Here is a 21629-nt window from a genome sequence, read left to right as displayed (position 1 = left end):
TGTGCTGCAGACCCTTCACAGCTTCACTGCCCTTCTCTGGTGACTCATGTTTAGCCAGGTGTTAACCAATATTCCCAGGTCCTTTTCCTCTGTACAGCCTTCCAGCCCCTCTGCCCCAAGCATGTAGTGTTGCCTGGGGTTGTTGTGACCAAAGATGAGGATCTGGCACTTGGTTTTGTTGAATTTCATCTCAGCCAATGTTCATTTGCGTACTTTTCACCAATTCATACATCTTCTTGATTACTTCCTTAAATAACATGCAAATACTTTATCTTCCCAGCTCATTAGTTGGTTGCCTATCTCCACTGAGCCCTGGGGAGCTCCCCTGCACTAAGCCCTGCCCAGCACCCAGCTGCTGGCAAGCTCTCAGGGCGCTAGCAGGGTTACCCCAGGAGTTATGTTTGGCCATTTCCCCCCAGATTATTTATTAGCTGTTTCTAACTAGCTCAAACTCTCAATTTTTGGCAATATCTACTTTCTTTTAATTAAATTGAATCAATTTTCTTTCAAGCTCACAATACTGTTACACATATTGGGGTATTTGGTCAAAACATAGAAAGCACATAACCAAAACCAACAAAAAGTCTCCCAGATTAGGGATGCACTGCCAGACTCTGCATCAGAAATTGTAAGCATCCCCCAGAGGAAGTGTTTTTCACCAGCAGTTCCCCCCCCCAGTTATCAATATATTTGGCAACTTCAATATTATTCCTTACCATTTTAATTATAATTTTGTTTTGTTTGTATTTGGTTTACCTTTTATTTGTTTTATATTCAATTACAAATGCAATACGTCTGGGGAACTCTTTAAATGAATTGATTTGTATAGCCAAATCCTTTATTTAGCCTCTGTTGGTTTATTTAGTTACCTCCACTATAACCCCAGCTTGAGTTCCAATCTGACAGCATATTATTTCTGTTTAATATAGTAGACCATTTGGAGTAAGAACTTCTAACTGCAAAAACACCTTCTCATGGCAGAGCAGCAGTTGTGACAAGCTAGAACCTCTTGGCTGACAAATTAATTCTGTAGGTTTCTGTTTATACCCCTTTGTAGAGAGTTCTGATTTGCAAATTCCAGCCAGGAACACAGTGTGCTGGAGGTATAGATTAAACCATTCTCCAGTATTAGCCAACAGAAAATAGTGTGAGATGCAAGCCACTCTAGGAATGACACTGATCTGCTGCTTACAGTTCCTCAGTGATCCAATAGGAGGAACTTGCATTAGACAAGGAAGGTGTGATTTCCAGGAGTCCTCAATGGTTTGGTATCCCAGTGAATTTGGTAAGAGCTGCACATGCTCAGCTATCACTGAGACATCAGGCACCAAACCAGAAACAACAAATCCACTGATTTTCATGCCAAAAGGGAACTCATCCTTTCCTGGAATGTTTTGCTGCTCTCGAGTGAGAAGCAAATTATGGATTTCAAATGACATCACCTGCACAACTCCCTAAAAAAAAGAAATAATAATAAAAATCTTTGCTTCTATTTAGAAAAAGGAGCTGAGTGAACCAGGAAACCAGACTGCCAAGCATCGCGTGAAAGAGGTACTGCACATAAAACAGTGTCCCAAGCAGACTGTCCAGAAGGGAGGGACAGCAATTCTTCCGCACAGCACCATTACATGCTGTGTTGCACTGAGGCTGCTGTGATGGCATGCAGCAGGCTCTCACTTACTTGCTCACTTCCTATTCATCTGTGCAGGAACGGAGGGCAGCCAGCAGGGGAGCTGGCACAGCGGCAGGATGTATTTTGTTCTTCTGCAGACATTATAAACAGCTGTGATGGCAATTCGGATCCTTTCTACATATAACTGTGATGGGAAGGTAGCAGTTTTTCCTTCCATACCAGATGAAAATCCTCTAAAACACACTGAGTCAATGTGGAATAAGAAAAAGAAATAGTATACTGCCTGGACTTGTACAAGGGATTTCCCTGTCCTCGGGCAAGCAGAGGGGGGGACTGGCAGCATGCAGTCCTGTCCCATTGGTGCACAGCCTGTATTTGCTTCAGACATCTGGACCGTGGGATGTACATTTGGACACAGGTCAAGGAGAGTTTGGAAAGAAAGGTTATGCAATTAAAAAAAAAAAAGACCACAGACATAACCCCAAACTGTAATTGAAAGGAAAAACTGCCGCGTGGAATAAAAAATTCACTGCACTCTATACATCTTGTGCAAAGATGCGCTTTGAGACAGACCTGAACTGCCTACATAAGAGAGCAAATAATAGAGCCTCTGCAGGAGGAACTGAATCTTTCCTCCATCACCATTAGAATATTGCCTAAAATGGTCAGACCCACGCTCCAGCTTTCCAAGGATCCCAGTTCTGATTGCAGGCAACAGTCACTGCCTGTGGGGCGTACAAGAGGACAGGCCATCCTTGCCTTGGAATACCTCCCAGCCTCAGCAGTTCATGCTTCAGTAACTTCCCCTCTCTGAGCTCAGCGGCACAGTTCAGCCCATCCTCCCACCCAAGCACCTGCTCCTGAGCTCCCTGAAAAGATGAGTCAATTTTTCTGCACTGCTTACACTTTCTTCAGAGTTTGACAGCATTTCTCATGAAAGCAACCGAAAATCTTCCGTAAGTACAGAATGTTTGCACTGCAGCAAGAGGGAGCAGATGAGATGTGCCAGTGTGTGCCAGATGCCAGGTCCATGCTCCAAAGAGGTGGTAACTACACTCCATCCTGCTGAGATCCACCTCAGGGACCAGACAGATTCCCTGAAGGAAGGAAGGACAGCAAACAGCTGCTGCTGGAGACACAGAGGGGAGGACAGAATCCATGGAGGAAGTGAAATGACTTAAAGACTTTGCAACTGTCATTTCCAGGGGGCAAAGACTCAGGATACTAAATTTGGGCTGTGGATTAGAGATGTTGCTGCACATCTTAAAAAGACCAAAAAAAAAAAAAAAACCCCAAAAAATAACCAGAGGCAGGAGCCAGGATTCTGATTGCTCCACAACTCCAATGACTCAAGCACTGGTTGAGATGACACCAATGGCACAGCAAAGCAGGGGCAAACACATGTCAGGAGAAGAGGAACTCCTCAGTTCGATGTGCTGAGCAGACAACATGAGGAAATACCACAGTGCTCCTAATCTTCAAAATCACGCTTGTCAGAATTACATACATCAGATATTTAGAGGTATTCCGACCTTATCAGTACCTCAGAGAAGCCCTTAAGGAGATGGTATGCATTTGCAGAGTGGTGTAGGGTTGAGTTTTTTTCTCCTTTAGAGAAGCTAGCTTCAAAGAGCCTCAGGAAGAATTGATAAGGACTCCACACAGCACGTCCTGTACACAGAACAGCAGGAAATACTTAAGGAACAGCTAGAACCACTACAGCTGAATCACAGGGAGGTTTAGGAGTCAGGATAGGGAGGCAGAACTCCACCAAATCAATGTGCCTGCAGAGGAACAGTACATTTTTAAGAGTTGCACATGTTCACCTTGCTGACGGTTCCCACATCCATGTTCGTGGTAGGAGCAAATGGGAGACCTCAGAAAAGCAGATGGGGTGATAACTATGAGCCCTGAGCACTTCATGTGTTGTGGCATCAGTCCCTATGGAGGAAAGGCACCCAGAAGGGTTAGAGTCAGCTACAGAGCTAGGCTGATGTTTGGTGCTTGGGTAATAAAGATAAGGAAACTGAAGATATCTGTGCTTATCTGGGTTGCTTATGAGCGTTTACATGAGAGTGACTATTGATCAGGAGGAGGACAGCCAACACATTAAGGAAAAGGAACAGAACACTCTCAGTGCTGGCAAATCAACCATCAGCTCTAGTGAACTCACAGGAAAAGCCCAGTCCCACAGGGTGAGAAATGGCTGTTTCTACTGACATCTACTGACTGCTAGCTCAAGTTTCTCACTGTCACTGAATCACACCTTACATGAAACTAATGGCTTGACACCTTCAAGGAAGGATTCAATGCACAGAAATACAGCTGTGCAGCCAGCATCAGGTGCCCTATTCCCATGGGATATCTAACAGGAGGAAATCGAAGAGCTAAAATAGAGCCTCTGCTTTTACACTGCACATATCCCCACAGCACTGGAGTTCCTTACCTTCGGGAGCACAGCTCTGACTTGGCTTTTGTTTTATTTGATCCCTAGGCAAGAACTGCATGGACAGGATCAGTGACTATAAACCACAGTGAATCTCCACTTCTTACTTCGCTTTCCTGGATACTCAGACAACGAGCAACAGTTTGTTCCAAGCTGACACTTGCAATATCCTTGTCCTGTATTACCAGAGCAGCTGACTCACCTGCAGCATCTCCAGGTCTCTTGCACACCCAACTGATTTCTCCCTGCATGGATAAAATCAGCCACTGAGGAAAAACCAGTGCACAGCACATGTGATCAGCACTGGACCACTGCCCTTTGGAGTTTCATAACCTTTGACTTTAAAAAGATTTTTAAAAACATTAAAGAGATGATCACACGGACACAGGAGATCACATAATTGAATTTGAGAGCAACAGGCATGCTTCTGAATCATCAGAGGATGTAACGTGAAAGCAGTCAGAAGATTCTTAGATAAAGTTACGACGTAAGGAGATTTTTCAGCCAAGTACCTTTTTACTAATCATTTTTCCCTATCTTAATTCAGGCTGATAATTTGCAATTACGGCTGTAAAGGGCTCCAAGTGAAAAGCCCTTTTATCAGATGTTTCTGCTGTTAGTCGACTTTCCAAGAGGGAATCGGATCCAGATGAAGGCACAGAAAAGTCCAAATCAATCAGCCCTTGACAAGAATTGCAGCCCTCCAGCAAATCCAAATAAAGCATCTTGATTTAGGAAGACATGAATGCAATTAACTGAGGAATCCACATTCATTTACTTCCCTTTGTAAATATTGTTTATTTCCTTAACAGGTTACAAAAATGGTGACACACTGAAAACTCAGCAGCCCTAATCACGGGGCTAACAAGATCTAAATGATTCCAGGTCCCCCAAAGGGAAGTCAGCTGCTCTCAGATACCCACGCACTGATTGTCCCTGTCAGAGAAGTATTGGCTAACGCTTGTCAACCCATAAAAACCAGTGCCTGAAAGGGGCATTGAAAGTAAAAAGCCTTGGCCCTCCAAAGTTTACATTTTTCCTATGCAAAGCATGCCAGCTCTTTGATTAGCAGCCAAGAAAATGGACTCCACTCCATTCCAAGTCTTAAAAAATTGTATGAAACAAAACATTAGCGAAGTGATTTTTCCTTGTTTTAATGTGGTTTTCAACATTAGGTTTATTGTTTTGTGGTTTTCTGCATGGAGAGCATATGCTTGCAATATGTTTATAATATTCTGGGTTTTTAAAGATACAGTATAGTATTTGAAAAGAGAAGATCCTTCAAATAGAGGAATATCCTAATTAAACAACAGCTGAAGTCTTCACTCTGCGGAAGGTATAACTAAAAGTAAAACAGATTCACCGTTTCTGGCTGGTCAGTCAATGTAGTCTGCTTTAGAGATCACATTGTAGAAGTGTTTTGATACTGTTATCAGTTAGTGCTCATTTGTCCACCTGCTTGAAAGTATTTGCTGTTTTAGGTCTCTGTTAATTCAGCCGAGTACCCATGTTAGGTCTTTCAGTACAAGGGCAGTACAACCACTATTACAGATATATTTAATGGAAGTAGTTATAGTGTAAGAGTTGGCCATCTGAAGCGTAAGGTGGAGGAAAAATCTAGGTACCAAGTAAAGAATAGCCCAGCTGCCACAAGCACAGTGCACAACACAAAAAGATCTAGGCTTGTTGTAACCTGCACCTTCAAAGTAAATCAGGAAAGTGCCCCACAAACAGATTCAAAATAAAATTTACACGTGGAGTCTTCTTACTGCCGTGAGTTTGTTCTGTCCACCAGTTACTTGAGGCCACACATCACCTAACGCTACACAAAAACACCATGCCAAAATTTCAGCATGGTAATGAAGGAAAACATCAACCACCTGAAACACCTTGAGGCACAGGCAGAACCAGCCACAAGAGGAGGAAGGAGGAACAAGAGCCAACAGTTCTGGAATTCTTGTCTCCAGAGGTAAGAGAATAACTCCTGGAAGAGCCATTAATGATTCTCAGTGTGACACCATGGAGGGAATCAATGGGGGGCTGTTCTGAAGACAGCAGCAAGAACTGGATGACACCTGTCTGTCTGCAGCCTGGGTGATGGGTGCTCAGCACCCAACGATGACTGCACAAAGCTAGCACTTGGTTTGGGAAACCTGACTGCAAACTGACTTCAGTTTGATGGAGCTCTGCAATCTCAGGGGGTAGCAGTGGTGCTTAAGGCAGAAAGACACAGACAAAATAGAGATGACCACATGAAAGGATGTAGCATTGCATCTACTACAACCACCTTAAAGTTGTGGAGAAACACTCATCCCCTCTGCAAGACAAATGTACCGAGTGAAGCTAGCAGGTTCCTTGACATCCATATGTCCCCCCAAGCTGTGGTCTGAAATAAGTGGATGGGGGAGAAACTGCTGACATGATGCTGTGCACAGCCACACACCCTTCCCTCACACCTCCCCCAGATAGCCTGGCTCCAAGGGGTAACGTCACAAGAGGAAAGAAGCATTTAATTTTATAATTTCTGCTTACATGATTCACGAGGTGCTTTAGCAAATTGCAAGAAAACACCCTATGAATCAGTCAGTGACAAAAATAAATTACATTGATCCATAGTAGTAATATGCTCAGAGTGCTAGAGTTTCAGTAGAAATGAGCTCATTTGTTAAGCTCTCCACCACTCAAAGCATATAGGATGGCTTTGTGCCGTAACATTGTCCCACAAGACACAGACTCACTTTTCTGCTGGAAGACTGCACGTGGCACAGCAGATCGTTATCTCCCATTTTAGACACTGCAGAGTGGCATCCTAGCATTCAGGTGCCTTCTCTTTCATCTTCTTCATATGCTGACACTGATATCTCACCTACTAATTGTGGCCTCCTACATCAAAAACCACTGCATTAGTCAGCTAGAAATGGGCCCAGATCCAAATCCGATATCCAAATGGGATGGTCATAGCTGCTCAGGAAACTCTGACACTTCAGGATGAAGAGAATCAAGCCACTCACTCTAAAGGTGAACTCTTCTAATTGCAAGTCAAAATTCAAGAGCGAGACAATCATCACATCTGGCTTTGCAAAAGCCAACAGTAGCCCCAGCCAAAATGACATATGAACATTAGAAAGCTGGAGTCTGCAGTCTGGGGCTCTTGGTGCGAGCCGTGATCTAGAGCAAAGTGCTGAAATAATGACTCTCAGGCCGTGCAGCTTTGCTTCACCCCCCTCGTCCCAACAGCTGAGCCCAAAAACCGCAGAAAGGTATGAGCTGCAAACAGCCGTTCCCATGGGCATCAGGCAGACCGGTCCCACATCGCCACTTCAGACACCTTCCATCAATTCCAAGTGATTTTAAAAATAATCTAGACAATCCATCAGAAAACCTGCTCCAAAATTTTACAAGAGAAATTAGAGGTAAAAAAAAAAAAAAAAACCGAAAAAAAAAACCCAACAACAAAAAGACTTTACAAACACTCAGAAAATTATAAGGGATCCTGACACTGAGTTCTGTGCCTTCACCCACTCCATCCTATTTAAATAAGGCTTTCTGTGAACAACCAGTACCTGTAAGAAATAAGGCTGGCAACCCGAATACAGGCATTGCTTCCAACTCTTCTCTGAAGCACGAGTTGACATTGAACAACTTGCACCTTTATTTCCAACAGCAGCTTCATTTTAAAGGAAAGCTGGAAAATTCACGATCAGGTCTATGAAAAATTACAGTAACTGCTATGAACGTGTTCCCAAATGAAATGATGGTCTCGGGCCAACCTCACAGCCCTTTACCCTGACCGCACATCAGGAGCGGTGCAGCCAGTGTCTGCTTCTGCTGCACATTTTCTATCTGCTGCAGCTGGGTAAGCATCAAATGACCCAAATTCCTCCCCTCCTATTTTGATGTGGGGATCATCAGAATATTAAAGAATAAAAAAAAAAAAAAAGAAAAGAAAAGAAAATTCTCCTTTCAGGTATCTGATTTCTGATGCTTTGGGTATTCTGTAGTTAGCACTGCAATAAAAACTGGTTTTAGAATAGCAGACAAGTGAATGCAGGAAAGGACACATACAACTAAGTGGTCATACAATGCTCTATTGTGAAGACTGGCTTGCAATTTTTTAAAAATAATGCTGTTTTATGAACTGTTTGGGACAGCATACCATAAACCAGGATTGGCTCCCCTGCTCCCCAGCGTCTCCATAGCATCATGTCTGCATTAAAGCGGAGAACAAGGGGCCAGGTGCAATCTGCACAGTGCACACTCCTCCCCCATCAGCCCCACTGAACTTGCAAATGGTCTCATAACAGAGATAACATCATTTCAACAATGAAGAAATGCTTCCAGCAATAATTCAGATCCCCTTACCTTATTAAAATGTAGCATTTTAGAAAGCATTCCCTTTTGCACATTTATCACACTGTACGGTTTCAGACTTTGCTTCCCCCTGAAAGGTGGCTTGCTCAGGCTGACAACCCCACACCCATTTCAGTGGGTCATGTTCCAGCAAAACATGGGAGCCCTTGGGATGTAAATGCCACATTCTGTACTGCACACCCACATTTTGGTTGAGGAAGGGCATTTCTTTTGGTAGGGCATTTTTCAGAGGGGAAAATAAAAGTTCTACAAAATCCAACCCTGAGAGAAACGCAGCGTGGTGTTTTGTTGAGAACACGGGCCAGAGGTTCAGGGTGAAACCCAGCCTTACATTGGTCCTTCACGTCTCCATTTTATTTTGACTGTGTGGACCAATTCTCCCACTTCATTGGGTAGCATTTTTCACTTGGCTTTCCAAACATTGCTCAGCTTTTCACATTTAAGTGCCCAAGCCATACGCTGCAGCTCTACACACAATGACCTGAGATTTCCTACTTTCTACCAACTTCTGTAATTATTTTAAGGCTATCTGCTAGATAAAAGGAATGGTTACGAGAATGTGATCCTTAGACCACTAGAGGTCCATAGAGCTGCTTCTGCCAAAGCAGCAAAGAATGCACAGTTTAAACAATAGTTTTTATTCCTCTGACCTTGAAAGTTTCAAGTGTCTCATTTTAAGGACTGAACTTCTCCGCGCACATCTGGATGCCTGGATTATTGTGCATCAGGTTTCAAAACGCTTCTTCCTTTTTTGGGCATCACATTGGTATAAACTCAACCACGAGCAAGTTTGCAGATGACACTTAGGGCAAAAAAGATTAAGAAAGACAAAGCAAGCTACAAAGTAACCTGCAGATATTGCATAGGGCAACTGAGCCAGACGTCCTCAGTCATTAGCCAAGCAAAGTCTCCTTTGATCCAAACGGAAGGTTAACACTATTTGGTACCAAAATAGTCAAGTCACTAAGACAAGAATTGATGCTAATATCCACACAACATCTAATCCAAGAAAGCAAACCTAAACAGCCCAAGGATAAAATAGAATGGAAATAATCATAGAGCTCTGGCCATTTCATTTCAGAGATTTTTTTTTGTTAAGGCTCCTTCACGATCCCCCACTGTTATTTTCAAATAACAAAGCTAGTTTTGCACAGAAGTGAAGGGGTGGAGCAGATGGAGGGGGAGCAGAGCTGTTCCTAAGATAAACCCAACTACAAAAAGCAACTGGGCCCCCCAGACAACACTGAGCATTTGAAGGACAGCAAGTACTTCCTCAAAACACACTCATCACTGGGGCCATCCTTCTCACGTTTCTCTATTTTGCTGGAGAAGATTGTCCAGTTTCTCCAGATTCTCCCACTAGATCTCCACTACATCATGACAGCTGTTCCAGTGGGTAGTTGTGAATGGGATGACACAGAATCACAAATCCCATATCCTAACTTCAGGTGTAGAACAAACAGCAGCAGACAAACTCCTATGAAAGGAAAGATTTCTTGCCAAATAGACAGCCTCATAGCAATGGAAGAGAAATGAGAAATGGCCATCAGGAAGAAGTTCCCTACTTTCTATTAAAATGACCAAAGCCATGCATGACAGCACAGCTCTGTGATGCCAACACGACAAAGAAAAGCTAGAGATCACATGTGAGTCATGCTCAGCTTGTAAAAAGCTGCAACAAAAATGAGTTGAACTGGAGTGGTACAGAACTAAGAACAGGAAGGTGCACACATACACGTGGCTGTCTTCCTAATTTCTTTCTCCAGTGCCCCTCCAGAATAAAAATATACCATTCAGGTATCAGAAGAGTTAACCATCTCCCTCCACATCCAGTGTAAAACAAGTCATTTTCTACAGCTGTGCTGGTTGTAAAGCAACTGCAGGGAATGTCTTGGTCTTTGCATGTCTCCAGCAGCTCTTTAGTCATCATTATAATTAAAGGGAAGATAGTATAGCCCATCTTCAAACACAACATTTCCGCAGGTAAGCTTTTACTGTTGCTCTGAAGTTTCGAAGCTGTAACTCTCACTGAGATGTGCTACTGGGTTTCATGAAATCAGCAATATCTGCTTGCCAATGTAAAGATCACAGACTGTCCTGGAGCATGAGAACCAAAAAGGAAATAACATAAATAAATACCTGATCCCTTGCACCCTTCCCACGAATAACTTTCCTCAATGGAAGTGAGAAACTGTGTTTACAGTAAGACCCAGCTGAAATAGGAATCACTTTCTCATTGTCGGATCGGGAAATACAAGTGGCAGTAAACAGAATCAATAGCGAAAATTAAATCGCTTAAAAAACAAGTCCCCTCCCTGTGTTACAAAATAAACAGCCATTACTAAAAGCAGAGGAGACACAACAGTTCTTGACACCAATCCTTTACAAAAAGCAAAAAATTCTTATCTGCTCTCCACACGCTGACCCTCTGTAACATCTGCTCCTTCCAACGCAGAGGTGAACGACAGCGTCTGAAACGCGGTAATCGGACAATCTAAAAGCTTGGCTTAGAGCACGAAGGATAAATGGCAGGAAACTGGAGGCAGAACAGTTTTAGCCAAAATTGGATGACTGAAGACCAAAAGTACTACTGTAAATAATTCACAAAGGAACACAGCCAGGGTCTAACTATGTAAAGGCTTAGATCTTTTGCAGGATAATAAATTAAATGGAGATGTCTCTGATAGCATGAGCAGAACAGCACATATCGCTAATTGCGAGCGTTTGCAAAAGGGCTGAGCCCTGAAACATAAGCACATGGTTGGAAGGGTGGTCTGATGACTATAGCAAAGGTCTCTCCATTTCCATTCCCAACTCCATGACCAACATCCTTGGCAGACCATACAAACACATCTTAATTTATCCATCTAATTCACTAAAAAGATAGATGGCTTGAAATTCATGCTCTTCACTGAGGTGTCTGGGATGTTAGCAGGTGTAATATTTGGAGAAGCTTTGAGCACGTTAAAATATCAGGAATTTTCAATATTGTTTAGTTCAACTTATGCAAAACTAAAAAAGAAAAGAATCAGAATGCTTCTCCAAGGACACAGGCCTATTGACAAACCTCAAGTTAAAAATTATGCAATAAAACACAGCCGCCCAGGCAGCTGCACTCCAGGCCATTCAGTTAACTCACAGAACAAGAGAACAACACCACGTTGCTCCCCAGAGATGCTGCACCTATCCTGAACTGTGTCAAGAGCAATTAAGATAGCACTACTCCATATCAAGGTACGGGATTAAACCCAATGTCAAGAGCTCAAGGTGTGAGCACTGTGCCAGCAAACAATTTTAAAAATGGGATGACCTTCCAAATATCTACACCCAACTCACCTGGTAAGGGCAGAAATGCATGGGCTACAGCCCAGCTACTTTACCTTTCTGGTGCTGTTGCAGCACAACTCTGAATTCTCTCATCTCGTTGGGGATGTCAGTGCCACATCCCTTGGGCACAAACCCACACATCCAGTGTGCAGTGGTGGTACTACTTCACAAAAGCTAATATCGACCACAGTTTAAAGCAAGTGTGGAGGTGGAGTGGTTGCCTCCATTGCAGTCTAGTAACCAACTGCGGGTCTGGATGGAAAAGGGTGAAAGAGTAATTCATGACAATTTAGGAAGTTGCTTACTCCTCTCCTGAAGTTACACTGTTTGTCTGCATTTACTCATGCTTAAGCTGATAAATCAGATCTCATAACAAGCAGAGGATACAAAAAGACAACTACACTAGCTAAACTGATGGCCTGCAACTCATTTAGCTGCAGTGCCAATAGCAGATGGCCACCCACATTCCTCATTTAATCCAAAACAAACATGTTTTGCATATTTCCCCCCCCACACACACCTCTTTAAACAGCTGCCTTGCAAGCACACCTGCTTCATGCATAGCTTTCACATATCAGGATGAGACCCTACAGGACCTGCTGCAAACAGAACAGGTCTGTCGATGCTCACAGACTCCCCACCACATCACTGTCACATGCTGAGGGATAGAAGGAAAAACATTCATCCACATCAGTAATCAAACCAGACCAGAAAACAGAGTAAAGGATGCAAATGCAGTCCAAGAGTATGCAACTTCAAGTGACTGCTTTAGAATTACAACAATTAAAATGACAAGGCAGGGGACTGCCAGCATTCAGATCAACATGCTGCATGCAAAGACACAGAGCCTATAGAAGGGAGTGAGTTACACCGAAAGGCCTCAATTTCATCTTACTGGGGCTGCAAAGGACAATACCATTTTGTCCTCAAATTGTTTTATCTTCGAGGACATTGTGAGAAGCCAAAAGAAGCTTGGAGGAATCTGCCTGGGGTTTTTTTGGTGTTTTTTTTCCACAACCCCCAATTATTTTCACCTCTGTTAGACCCTCATGGGACTACACAATGTGAAGTGTTCAGCATGGCCAACTGTGTATGTGTGTGTGGGGGGGGGGGGGGGAGGGAGAGCTATTGAAGTGGGTTTTGGGGGTGCAGAAAAAAAGGAAAGAATTATATCTGATCACCCAGCCTGGAAGTTATTTTGTCTGCACAGCCCTGCTTCAGACCTAATTATCATAAAAGCTTTGGGACACATTATTTTCAAAATGAAATCTTCTCTGTCAAAACTTTCATTAATAAGTTATACTTCTTAGAAGGGTATCGTTTTACACAGAGTGCCCAGAGATCTTGCAATGTGGAACAGATGCTTTTTAAATGAAGTACAGTATATTGTTTTAGGATTGTGGTAACTTAACATTCTACTTATGTTTTTGGACCAGAAAAGTTCTCAACCTCTGCGTATATGTATCAGAGAAACACACTCCTCTTGGGCAAGCTTACTAACAGCTTTCTCTGGGGCTATGAACTCCAAAGAGGAAACAGTGAAAGCAGAAGTTAACAGAATAATAGGAGAAGAAAGAAGAGAAAGAATGAGAAGATATATATTTATCATAAAGAAGATCATGCAGTTGCTACCCAATAACTTCTATGGCAACTCAAATTCATAAGAACATTAACAAATCCCAGAATATTTCCTTTCTCTCCCCTCGCATATACTATAATGCCATAACAGGATTCAATCTGTGAACACAAAACAAATCATGAGAGCAGCCCCAAACAGTAAATAGCAAATAGTGGCAGTAGATGGCTCTTTGGCCTTACTTGGTTCTCCCTTGCTAATCAGACAACTGAAAGATCTGCTTTTCAAAGACAGCTCCAAATTGTCAACACCTGCTTGGGTGTGCCAGAGAAGAAAGAAAAGCAGAGGTCCACATTACAGTGTTCCCAGTGGCGTGGCTGCATCCATAAGGATGCCCTCCAGCCCGACCTCTCCACCCCACAGAGCTGCAGCAGCTGATGAACCAGGGATTTAGCTGATGGATGGCTGTCCAGCTCACCCTGACTTGATTGATGAGATGAGGCAGCTGCGAGGCCGCTCACCAACATCTGTCTTGAGCGTCTGGTTCCCATCACCAATTTTGACAGGTCTCCCACACCAACAAGAAAAAAAAGAGATGCATTGTCAAGTCAGCATTTTCTTAGCAAGAACAGCTCTGTCGGGAAACTATTGACCAGTGGACCCAGGAGTTGGATTCTGTAATGCTTGTGGGTCCTTTTCAACTCAGGATATACTCTGATTCTGTTCATGCTAAATCAGGATCAACCGCTGATGAAGACTGGAGCTCTGGATGTAAGACAAATGATGGAAGGCTCAGAAGTATTTCTTCCTTAAGGATAAATCCATACCATCCAGAAAAAAAAGGGCAGATGCTCTCCACCATGACCACCATGAAACCCCCCACAATTCAGAGCATATTCATCAGGTGGCACAAATGCAGCTGAGGAAAACGTGGCCATGATTAAGCCACATTTTTGAACCGTGCTGTGGTTTGGGACAGTTTCCTCTGCACAATGTTGATCCAACAGCATCAGCAAAGCACGTGAAAGGCTGGGGCAGAAAATTCTCAGCTGGAGAGATCAAGATATGGAATAAACATTCAGAAGACGGTGGGGAATAAAGAGGGTTAGCAGTTAGACCTAGAATCACAGAATCATTAGGGTTGGAAAAGATCTTTCTAATCCCCACGTCCAACCCCAACCCACCCCACCATGCACGATGACCACATCCCTTAGTGTCACACCTACACAGCTCTGGAACACCTCCACAGATGGCAGACACAGCCTTTCCCAAAGAGAATGTTTCTGTAGGATTTCTTAAAGCTTTCCAGCCATAATCAGAATCAAAGTGCCTTTCTACGTAATACACCTGCATCCCACAGAGACCAGAACCTTATGTCCTTGAAACCTTGCACAATTATGAATGCCTATTTATTCCAAATCAAGGAGCTCATTTATGCGTGTTTGGGCAGGTGAATGAAATATTCTTACCAATAGAGTCTATTTGGGGCTGGAATTTGGAAAGTCTTCCCCTTGGTTCCAGAAGGTTGACTTAAAGTATATCTTAGAAGTCCTGAGTAGGCAGATTTGCTTTGGATCAAGGAGCTGATCTCTTTCCCAAGGGCACCAAACTGTGCACTAGTTGCTATGGTACTGCAAGTATTTTTGTTTGTTAAACAGTAGATTAAATGGTCACATAAAATGATTAGACTGCACGTTGGATCATTCCCTGGGAAGGCTTAAGTTACAAACTGGCTTTTGGGGGAAATTATTTAAGCTTTTCACTTAAAAAAATTTTAATCTTAGGCTGGTGTGTTTAAAAGACTCCATTCCCTACTCTGATTTAAGCTCATTTATGCAGGCAGGTAATAAAGTAAGGCACTTTTACACCTATTAAAAATGGTGTTGCATCCTTGGGGTCCCTTCCAACCCAAGGCATTCTATGACTCTATGATCTGTTGGCTGCGTGCAGTAAGCTCTGCAGTAACTCCGGTATTATCATTACTATTGTGAATGGTCAGAGCTTGAATTACAATTCTTTTGCAAGATGCAGAGATGTCTTGCCTTGGGTCATAGCATGCTGTGGTAGAAATTACGGATGAAGTGTGAGTCTGCATTACCAGACAGAACAACAGATTCCCTTCAAAGGCCGAGTGCACATACATTGTCTCCAAAATAAGCTTATTTAATTACTGAAGTTAACGAGGGATATAAAAACTTACCATTGCTTATTTCATTTACCTGCTTTGGCATTTATATTGTACTCCCTTTGTGAGATCTAGGCGCTGCCATGAGGGAGATCCAAAAATAAGAATAAATATCCAATGGTTGATAGATGAACCTTGGAGTAATTGCTGAGATGACTTAAAGGGAGCAGACAGGCACTTAGCACAAAGTCAGCGCAAACATCAGTGGAAATGCAACACATACATGGAGAAACTGCTCCTTTGGCCCACACCATTCATAATTTTTTTCTTATACTATGTATTTTTTAAAGAGTTTCTACTCTGCCAGTCTAGACTGACAGAGCACTGCCAGATTAAAAGAAACTCGTTGTGTTTTACAAGCCTGACCAGCAGAGCATTCAGTACCTCCTGAAAGTCTATCAGCAATTTTCCTTCTGATGGCTTTCCCCAGGAGCTGACTTTGGAAAAAAGGCATTTGGGACTGAAGACCCAGTCCTGATGCAGTTGAAGTGAATCACGCATATAAATACCAGAGATAATTCTAGTTGCTGAACAAAGATGTCTGATTGCAGAGGACTACGTAGCTTTCTTTTTTCCTTCTAAAGAAAGGTCAATCTGAGTAAAATAATATTAACATTAAGCAAGTACAGCTGTAGATATTAGATAAGAGGAGTTCTGAGGATAATATTTGGCATATATTACGCTGTTTCATCTGTTTTTCCTGTACCCCCATAAATGATGACAGAACTCTCTTCTCTGCAAGAGTTCCCACAACCAAAGGCATTGATCACTGGAGCTTCCAAAAGAAAGGCAAAGAGGAGCCAACACGGGCTCCAAAGAAAACAAAACATGCACCAAACTCACAAGAAAGAAGTCATAAAATTCCCATCAAAAATGCCAGTAGGACTGAAGCAGATCAATTGCAGACAGACCTGGAAAGTTTACTGCCGTGTTCCCTCCTCGAGCACGGGGTAACGAAGCAGACGCCGAACAGCTAAAGTTACAGAACCAAACACTCAGCACAGAGACAGGAATAGCTCGTGCGTTCATCACAGCTAGCAAACGCAAACCAAAATGCCCACTGAACAAAAGCTGAAGCTTTCTGACTTGCTTCAGACACTCGGGTCCACAGCCACCATTCAAACCCACAGTCCCTGCTGCAGCTTTGCCAACGTCCTCCCAGGGTTATTGCTTTGGCAGCCTTGAGCTGCCGTTTCCTTGGGACGAACACCATACTGGTCAAATTCAATACTCCCTATACGGCCTCCCCCAGAGAACAGGGCTGTTCCAGATGACTGCACGGATGTGAAAAATAAACCGGAGAATGGGAACACCCATGTTCAGAGAGGACAAGACTTGTTCAAAACAGATATTTGCACAGCATCGTGGCCTCCCATGGAGAAAGGACCATCATGAAAGTCCTGGCGCCGAACTTACCAAGCCTGCTTCACAACTGAGTATTCTCGGAGGAAACTAATTTTGCAAATATCAGCCTATGCATATGGCAACTATTGGGGGCAGGCCATTTGTTGTAACATGCTTATTTCACAGAGGAAGGAACAAAAGGTGGAAATCAACGCTTCCTAGTGTGGAAAACAAACCTGGGGAGCTGCAGACTTCGGGTGTTTGTTTAGGATGTCTGAGCACGGTGGCAGCAGGGGTGGCATGTTTAAGGCTCTCCTTACTCAAACCACTGATGGAAACTTCTTGGAGTTGGCTGCTCCCAGATCAGACATCCCCACAATTAAATGGTTTTGAAATGTTGATCTGAGTAACTTGGTCCACACCACATGCAGGAGATGGTCACAGATCCTCAAAGCAGAGCTTAGGAGCCTCCATCTCACAGCTTGCTAGCACTATCAGGTTACAGTACATCCAAAAACATCTAAGCTAGCTCTCTGAATATCCTTTTAGGCAGCCCACAGGCAGGCAACAACTTTCAGCTTTCATGTTTTAATGCCTGATTGGGCCCTTTCCCTCTCGTTCCATTTTCATCACCATCATCATCAATTCCTCCACTGATTTTTAATCTTTTTTTTTTTCTTCTGTAACTCCCAGAACATCCAGCCTGCACACCACCTCAGATGGTATTTCAGTTCCTGGGGGGCAAACTCCCCAACCAGCCCCATTCCTGCCCTGTGCCACCCCCAAGAGCCACCCAGGCCACCACCACCACGAAGCAGCAGGATGCATCCCCTCCCTCAGCCAGGGGAGCCCCAGGTGCACTCAGGCCTCCCCACATCCACCAGACCTGTGTGCTTGCAGCCGCAGTCCCAGAGCAGCAGCCCCTTTATTTACGGCCTGTTGACATCAGAGTGGAAACTGATAGAAGCTGCAGGCAGCAAGTGACTCCCCGCCTGTCAGCGCCGGATGGCAGCTCCTGCGCTTACTCCTCTGGACAGAGCTCATTAACTCTTTCTTCCTCACGTAGCCCAGGGCTCTCAGGGTGCCATTTCAGCCAGCTTGGCACTCATGCTTTCTGCTCACCTTTAGCTGATGCTCCTGGTTAGAAGTGGTGAGAGCACACCAGGTTCCCGAATGTCTGCACTTACTGCACGGCTCGTTGCTGGGTCATACTGGTCCTTCAGGTTGCACACAGGGGCCAACACACAGCACATCTGAATGACCTGGTCCCATTCCAGTGAAAGAAATAAATGGGAGCTACAGCTAAATGCTTGTCTGCACAGAGAAGCTCAGGAATAACATCTCCTATGAAGTCTGACCCTAACAGTGCATTAGCAACACCACACCAAACCCTAAGTAAGCATCTTCCTTCCAGGGCAAGCAGCCATCACTCAGTTTTAGTTATTTCCATCAAATGAAGGTTGATATAAATCTGAATAAGTGTTTCTCTCCCTTCAAATGCATATCTTTTAAATAAATATGTAGACAAATCTCCTTATAAGATCCAATAGTTATGATTTCAAACATAACAATCTTGTTCTTTTTAGTCATGAGTGGGAGAGAGGGTGGGGAAAAACATAATCATATGAAAAAACTACTAGTGGTCCAACTACATATAAAAATCCCTAATTCTCATTCAGGACCAAAGAGCATGTTGCACATTAGCCCAGCTCTCCCACAGGCTGCACTAGTTCTGTGCCAACATAACTTCTCTGAAATCAGATTACATAAATATAGCCTCCAAAATCAGACACAAGATACCACCTCACACAGGCTACACCAGAGCAACTCTAAAGAAAATGGTTTTACGTAATCCTTTGTGTTCTGTGGTTACCTGCTGGGAAACAAGCTGCTGTAGTTGTGATACCACCACTGTGCCAGTGAAGAGATGGGTGATGCTAAAAGAAATAAACACTAAACTGAGCACCCTGACGGAGCTGCAGGTGTCCCTGTTCTTTGCATGGGTGTCGGATTCGATGACCTTTAAGGGTCCTTTCTGACTCAAACAATCCTACACTTCAATGAACTCCTCAGCAGCATCTGCCTCGACACCAGAACACTTATGCTGAATTCCTTCCTGTGGTCCCTCAGATTTCGATTGAACAAAATAGCTCCCAATGAACTACAACCTGCTCTATAATCACGTTGGGTCCAACTCGAAATGAGGAAAGCAAAAGGCCCCATGTTTAATTGCAAGTCATGGAATGGCTTGCTCACTTCTGCGCTAAAGATACAAGAAGCATTTCTAAGTCTGATCAGGTCATCCTCAAGATGCCAGTCAGAACAGCAGACAAACCTGCCCTTGATTCACAAATCTTGTGTTAAATGTGTTGCACTGGATGAGATGCTTGCCCTGAGAAGATGGGCTGCGCTGTGGAGGACATGCAATCCCAAAGCAATCCTTCACATCAGCTGAAGAAAAACAGATTAAAGCTCCATATATCATTTAAAAAGTTAAAGTTAAAACTATATTTATGGAGCAAACACAGACTTTCCACTGGACAGCTGTTTCCCTGATTAGGGAAAATATATACATTACTAATAGGAATTATATCCCATTTCCTCTCCACTGCTTAAAGCATACAAATTATATTTCAGCCTGAAGACGAATTATTCATAGATCTTTTACTTCACTGGAATATGTAGTTCAATGGCTGTAATTTTAAGTGTTGGCTGTTTTTCTAAGTAATTCAACAGAAGGGGGTCCCTAGTCCCCTTCTTTCTCTTGCCAGTAAGAAAAAAAATTCCCTGCCAACTTCTCTATAAATGGGTGTAAATCACGCCACACCACTGAACTGCCCAGCCTTGACTTTTTCTTTCACAGCAGAAAAGAGAGAAAAGTGGGGAAAAAATAAAAAGCAGACACATTACATACAGCCTTTCTTCTTCAAGGATCACACAGCTGGTGTTAAAGCACTGGTAGCAGCGCAACAAGGCCAAAAAACCCAAATGCAACACACAGCAAGCAGGGAAAATATTACTAACAGTGCAGTGCTCCAAGAGGAGAAAGTCTGCTAGCAGACTCTTAGTGCACAAGGCCACCGTGGAGCGGGCACAGAGCAGGGCCCAAGCCATGGCTGGGATGGGGATGCTCCAGCTGAAACAGGCAGTGGGACTGCACACCCACACCCAGTCCTGCAGGGCTCGCAGGGCTGCTTGCCTCCTGCTGCTCCCAGGCTGGTTCTCTGCCCAGCTATCTCCTTTGGCAGGTTGCAGGAGAGGACAGATGGAAGCAGAGCTTGATCCAAGAGGTTTTGCTGTCAGAAGCTATGCTAAACTCCAAGGGAGTGCTTTGCTCTCACCCTTTCGAGGTCTCAGGGGCTGTTTTCTTGCTCTGCATTATGTCAGTATATTTTATAGCAAGAAAGAATGGAAATAAATACCATCAAACTAACCCTGCCTTTCCTCCTCCATGCTCCACACAAGAAAATCCCTCAATCCCTACAAAACAAGCTGAAGCTTATGCCAAGCCTAACAGAGCTCACACAGACATTGTTATCTTTTGAAATGACACCTTCAATTTAATTATCTCAGAGATTAAATCATCTCTAAGCTATTAAGCAAAATAACTCAGTGGTGCCAAAACACTGCATCACACCACGACTTCTCCCTTTTCTCTAACTCCCCTAAGCCTCCCTCCCTGACTGGATGCACAGAGTGGCAGCAGCACACAGCTCTGCATCGTGCCCAATTCCTGCAGGCACTGCTCATTGAGTTCCACATCTACCTCACCCTGACCTCAGCTCTGCTGGTTCAGATTCAGAGCAGTTGCTGGGGCCAATAGTAGATAGAAATAAAACACTGGACCACAGGATGTGCAATTAAGTGAAAGTGCACTAAGTTGAGAAAGTAGAACAACAGGTCTCCAGTCTTGGTTGCTTGGCATCCACTTTCCAATGCACAGATTCTGTTCCCCTGTTGTGTGCTGCATTTGTCTGAACGCTCCTATACTGCCTGATGCCTGCTATGCTTAATTACACATACTTAACACATCTCCCAAGCACACAGTAGCCTTGGAAATCACATCACCAGCAATATCATCTCTGCTCAACCAACAGATCAATACTGGATCAGCAGTCTTAGTTCTCCTTCAATCAGGGACTGCACAGACAAAATAGAAGCAGTTTTCCCTCCTCCCTTCCCATATGCATGGACATCTGCTTCTGCAGTGACAAAGGAAGAAAGAGCTGAGAGACAGGTCCAGTGCTGCTGCCCCAGAACGAGGACAAGGTCTCAATGCACAGCTTCAAGTCACAGGAAGTATTTGCCATGAAGGGATGATCATTCCCACCGTATTATTTACCATACGAAGGCACACAGAGCAGTATAACATCCTCACAGAACGGGTAAGGAAATCATAGCAGGTTTCTGCCCACAGCGACAAGACGACATGCAGCTGAGGCACTTGGCCATTACAAGCTGTTGAGCTAGAGTATGTTTCTCTAACAAGGATTTTAGAGCAAGAAGAGCCAACTGACACCACAGACTGGATGCGAACTGTAAGCCAGTCTTATCTGAACCCCAGGAAAGCCAATTAGCTTAGAGGCTCAACATTTGGGATAACAGTTATACACATGCAGAGCAGAGGGGCACACAAGCCCATGCTATGTGTATTTCACTATCAGATTATCAGTGCTACTAAACAAAATTGGGTTGGTCTAATACAAAACGGACAGGTCAACCGTCTCCTGATGACAAAGCAGTCCAT

At 43.7% G+C, this 21629-nt stretch overlaps 1 protein-coding gene across 1 annotated transcript in view; it reads right to left on the bottom strand.

Annotated features, from left to right (window-relative positions):
- COL26A1 (collagen type XXVI alpha 1 chain) overlaps positions 1–21629 on the bottom strand; it is a 133327-nt gene that overhangs the window by 80538 nt on the left and 31160 nt on the right. The window lies entirely within an intron of this gene.

The sequence above is a fragment of the Cyrtonyx montezumae genome, unplaced genomic scaffold (assembly GCF_038088225.1).
Source record: "Cyrtonyx montezumae isolate F1298 unplaced genomic scaffold, pur_monq_1.0 scaffold_15, whole genome shotgun sequence".
Lineage (NCBI taxonomy): Eukaryota > Metazoa > Chordata > Aves > Galliformes > Odontophoridae > Cyrtonyx > Cyrtonyx montezumae.
Note: the sequence above shows the minus strand (reverse complement) of the source record. Positions and strands in the feature narration are given on the sequence as shown.